The following is a 6,079-nucleotide window of genomic DNA, read 5'->3' on the forward strand; positions in this document are numbered from 1 at the left end:
GCAAAGCGAGTGTAAGAGTGAATGGGAAACTGAGTGACTGTTTCGATATTATTCAAGGAGATAGACAAGGATGCGTTATGTCTTCATGGTTATTTATATTATATATGTTTAATTTATTATTAATTATTTATGTTTAAGAATGGCTCTTTTCGACGAAGAGGGTGTGGATCTCGAAACAGTAAGGGTACGAGGGTTAGCGTTCGCAGATGATAAGGTTGTTATGGCAGAGTCTATCGAAGACCTACAAAGAATGTTGAATAAACTAGATGCGAGCATGAAGAGTATGGGCCTCCAAATTAACGCAAATAAAACAAAAAATATGGTGTTCGAAGGAAAGAGTGAGAAAACACTATGCAATATTTTATTAAATGATGAGAGAATTGAACAAGTTGATAAGTTCGTATACCTTGGTAGCTTATTTACTAGGAACGGGAAGATAGATGAGGAATTAGATAGACAAATAAATGAAGGTAAGAAGGTTGTTGGTAGAGCTAAAATGGCAAAACATAATTCTATATTTGTACCGACTGACTATACGGTAGCGAGACATGGACTTCTCAAGAAAAAGATAAGAGTAAAATTAACGCAATTGACATGAGATTCATGCGCATAAGCGGGAAAACCCTAATGGACAAAGTAAGTAACGAGATAATTCTAAAAGAATGTGGTGCAGAAGAGACGCTAGTAGACACATGGGAAAGAAATCGGTTAAGATGATTCGGACATGTTGAGAGAATGCCAGATGAACGACTAACGAAACAAGTGTATCAAGGTAAAGTAAATGGCAGCGTGCCCAGAGGTAGACCGCGCAAAGAATGGTTAGAATGTGTGAATCAGACCCTAGTTAGAAGAGACATAATAAGTCACAGAAACACGAGAGTTTGCATGAAAAAATGCATGGACTTAAAAGAAGCTAGAGAATATGCCAGGACAGGAAATTATGGCGGCAAATAGTTAATAAAAAGAGTGTCAGTAGAGTGAATGATGCCTGAAACAAAAGACCTTGGCCACTAATGGACCCAAGTGGGGAACCTTACATAACGACTTCGTGAGGTTCTTCGCTTGGGCTGATTGCTAGAGAGATTGATCAGCAACCTGGGTCGGAGCAGTGTTGCGGAACGAACGTGTTATTTACTTAAATAGCACGAGAATTCTGGATCAATCTGAAAAATCTCTATCCCTTCCACACACTACTCCTTTCCCCTACTGAGTGAGTCACGCCTACCCCGAAAGGGAAATGGCTTAAAGGTGTAATAATAATAAGTTTTCCCAGGTAAAACAATTCAATTTCAAATTGTTTATTTTTAAATATTCGGTTTTGATTTATTCGGCTTGAATAAACGGTCAAATATTGATAAATGTAAAATAATTATTATTGTTTGTAATAAAAAAATTTTAAATAACATGAATTAATATTTTACAATGAGCCAATATTTTTAATTTAGTGAAAGCGTTCAGTTACAAAATACATTTTTCCTACGTAATTTTTTAACTAGAAATAGTAAATATATAGTTATAGTAATAATAGTAATAATTATAAGCTTAATTTTAATCCTATCATTACTGAATTTTAATATGATCATTGGAGCATCTTTGGAATGCTTCATGCAAAAATCAGTAATTATGTGATTTTTTTTATATAAAAAACGCGTTTATTAGACGTGAAATGTTAGCCAGAGAAGAATGGAGATACAAAAATGGTTATTTTATTTTCTTCTCCTTGAAGTATTAATCTGAATTATTTTATGGAATGTTAATAATTTTCTGTTCTTGTTAGATTAGCTTCAAAATTATTATTTTACAAATGACTTTCTTTACAAACAACAGTAGATGTAAAGCCAGAAGTATTTTCGAGGCGTGTCGAACAAAAGGTTTAAATTCAGTTCAGAGCTTGATTGTAAGCTTAATTTTAATCCGATCATTACTGAATTTTGATAAGATCATTGGAGCACCTTTGGAATGCTTCATGCAAAAATCAGTAATGATATGATTTTTTCTGATACAAAAAACGCGTTTAATAGACGTGAAATGTTAGCGGGAGAAGAAAGGTTCTCTTACAAAAATATAAATGACTGTACTTGACTGTACTAACAAGCCCGTTACTCTCTCTCTTGCCCTCGCGTATTTCCTTTGTCGCTTCATGCCCTGGGAAATGCAGTTCGAAGGGTCCGAGGCACATGGAAGGAGTTGAGATTATTTACGGTGGGTGCATTATGTTTTCTACCGTTTGAAGAAAAAAGTGGGCCTGCAGTAAATACATCGTTATTACTTCACCCCCCAGACGCAACTCGGAAATTCCGAGAGTTTTGACACATGTTCAAAAAAAGGCGTCTTTGAATAACAAAAAATTAATTTAAAATTTCGAAAATTTGCGGGTGGGTTGTTAAGACATAAGGCTTTAGTAAATGACAAAGTCCCTACTTCGAGAAATGAAAGCAACTTATTCAAATTAAGCGTTGAAAATGATCAAAATACTTTTCAGTATTAAATAAATAATATAGCTACAACAAAATTATCAATATTGCACGGTAGCTTACTTTTAGCCAAGCTCGAAACAATAAACTGTACTCGTTTTCACTGAGGCAATCGCTCATAAATGCAGAAATAATGAACTTCAAAACATGTTCAATCTTTTCAATTTTTCGGTTAAACTATTCACTTTGTGGCAATATTTTATATAATCTTTTTTATTCATAAGAAAATTCAGAGTGTTTTATTATATAACTATTTTTGCTCTAAAAATAGCCGTTTCCAAGGAAAGTCAAAAAACATGAAATAATCCGCCATATTGCCCTGTCAAACAAAACTAGAATGCCAAGTTTCTGGAACTACTATTTAGGAAAGCAGTCTCCATTGCACACTCGAGGCTTGAAATCATTCTCCAAGATTCGAGAAACGAACAATATTCGTAATCGATTTTTCAGCTCTGGCCGACTACAACATCACTGCCAAGGAAAAGGAAAAGTAGGAGAGGTGTTGAGAGCTTCAAAGGGAGCTTAAATGACTGTACCCAAAGTATTTGTATAAAGTAATTTTCCTTGTGATCAGTGCTCTCGAAGGTGTGACACTATCAATGGTTCGTAACCTTTAGCCAAACGGACATGCCAAACATATGCCAAGTTACTTACAAGATGGATGCAGGAAGCCTTGAACCTTAAGTTGCTTTATGTCCTCAAGCCACGGGAGGGTTTCGTCGGTCTGTCGTTGTGATTTCGTCGTGAGCAGTAGCCATCCATCTTACGGCAGTGGATGGGGCTATGCGCGTGATTTACCGCAGTTCTTCTGAATTCCTGTGTTTTTTTCGTAGATGACAGTTGCTCCTGGTGGGACAATCCGTTGGTTTTTATTATTATTATTATTATTACACCATTAGGCCGTTTCCCTTTCGGGGTGGGCGAGACTCATTCCGCAGGGGAAAGGAGTATTGTGTGGAAGGGATAGAGATTTTTCAGATTGATCCAGAATTCTCGTGCTATTTAAGTAAATAACACGTTCGTTCCGCAACACTGCTCCGACCCAGGTTGCTGATCAATCTCTCTAGCAATCACCCCAAGCGAAGAATCTCACGAAGTCGTTATGTAAGGTTCCTCACTTGGGTCCATTAATAGCCAAGGTCTTTGTTTCAGGCGTCATTCACTCTACAGACACTCTTTTTATTAACTGCTTGGCGCCATACTTTCCTGTCCTGGCATACTTCTCTAGCTTCTATTATGTCCATGCATTTTTTCATGCAGGCTCTCGTGTTTCTGTGACTTCTTATGTCTCTTCTAAGTAGGGTCTCATTCACACATTCTAACCATTCTTTCCGTGGTCTACCTCTGGGCACGTTGCCATTTACTTACATTATCTCGTTACTTACTTTGTCCATTAGGGGTTTCCCGCTTATTATGCGCATGAATCTCATGTCAATTGCGCTAATTTTACTCTTATCTTTTTCTTGATAAGTCCATGTCTCGCTACCGTATAGTACCGTCGGTACAAATGTCGAATTATGTATTGCCATTTTAGCTTTATTTGATATATTTTTACTTCTGATAAGGGGACCTGCTCTACCAATAACTTTCTTACCTTCATTTATTCGTCTATCTAATTCCTCATCTATCTTCCCGTCCCTAGTAAATAAGCTACAAACCTTTTTAAAAAATTGTATATACATATACATATAGAGGTTCAGACTAACAACGACCCTGGAATGCCGGGCGACCTCTCTGAGCATGCAGCCTTATCCTTATATGCCGAACGGGAATAGAACCCGACAGTAGGCGAATCTTATTAATTAATGAAAGTGAATCATTATACATTTTCCCTCATTAAGCGTGAAGTTTATTCAAATTCAATGTATTTAAGATACCTGCATATAGATTTGAGAATATTGTATTTATTAGATTTAAGAAATACTAATGTATATGGTATACGCCTGGATACAAACCACGGCCCTATCCCTTTTAGATTCGAACGCATTATAAACTAACTGATTGTTCGGACGTTTAGAATAGGCTTTAAAAAATATACATTAGTTTAAATTACACTTTTCAGTAACATGGATGGTTGGGAATAGTAGCCCTTCTAGTGTAATAATATAATAATATTATTAAAACAAGAAACAGGCAAGTATCTGAAAAAATGGGAATTCTTATAAGATGCTTGTTCAAATTCAGACGTTATTGTTTTCTTAAATTTTCAACTTTTAAAAATTTCATTTTTTATGCGTTAATGACAGAATAATTAATAATTAAACTATAGTGTATATTTGTATACATATAATAAAGGACGGAATATAAATTTAAAAAATCATTACCACAATAATGTGTTAACGTACAAGATACAATTGCTGGTATTTGTTGCAGCTCCTAGCCTTTTCATGTTGTTACGAGTATCAGCTTCGTAATGTGGTTCTTCAGATGGGGTATCTTTCTGTCACTAATTATTACCAACTGAAACTTCCGCCTACTCCAACATGACTGGGGCTTTGAATGCGGTTTTTTGTTGTCTCTAGTATTAACACTGATAATGCCGTGTTTATTTTCATAAATTTTGCACTCGTATTCTATTTGGTATGCTAATTTACCGCCCTCCTTGTTAGCGTTACAAGTAATTTAATTTTTTTCTTCAGGAGATCTTCGGAATCGCTGAAATATAAGCATAAATAAATTTAAAAACTTTACTATAGTAAATGGCGATGGCTACATGCTCTAAAATTTCGGTACAAATAGCCGAATTTTTTCGGCACGAATAGCGGCAGCTGAAAAATGGGCTATTTTTACCGAAATTTTGCTACGAATAGCCGGATTTTTTTATAGACACGTTCATATTTTTACCGAAATTTCGGTATACGTAGATAATTTTATAATAAATAGCACTTTAGAAATAATAACTTATAATATTAGGGATTCATTCATTACTACTGTCTGGCAGGAAAAATTCATAATGTAATTGCTGGCGAAATGTTAAGAGCATAGCAAGTGACAAAAGACCCCTCATATTGATTTTTTGCCTGAATAAAAAAAATCTATAAATACAGCTTACGTAATCAATTATGATCAGTTAATGTGTATTAGACTTTACTATTTTTTAAAACGTTGTTTCTATCTTTGTTGGTTTATTACTGCTTTCTATAAAAATATTATATTTTTTACGATTATAATATAACAATTTATAACAACTATATTTTAAAATAACTGAGAGTTTACAATATTGAGTAATATTGATTTATGCATGTATTTTAATGATAATGAACTGCATCTGTGAACAATATATCAGTGAAGTAACGTGTTATCAGCAATGTCAGTTCAAGTTTAAATTATGAATCAATAATTCCATTTCTGTTGAATTTATCTTTTGTTAGATTTTCCCACATCTTTAAACTTATAATCAGTCATTATTATAAAATGTATTGTATGTATTGATCATTACCCAACATTAGTGAAATTTAGACTATATGAATTTTTGAATAAAAACTTTTACAAATTCACTTTGTTAGAGAGAATATACTGTAATATCTTATTTAGGTAAGATTTTCCAAGTTTGTATTTTAAATAATTAGAAACATCTGTTATTTCTAAACGATTAAATTGTCAGA

The sequence above is a fragment of the Belonocnema kinseyi genome, chromosome 8 (assembly GCF_010883055.1).
Source record: "Belonocnema kinseyi isolate 2016_QV_RU_SX_M_011 chromosome 8, B_treatae_v1, whole genome shotgun sequence".
Classification (NCBI taxonomy): Eukaryota; Metazoa; Arthropoda; class Insecta; order Hymenoptera; family Cynipidae; genus Belonocnema; species Belonocnema kinseyi.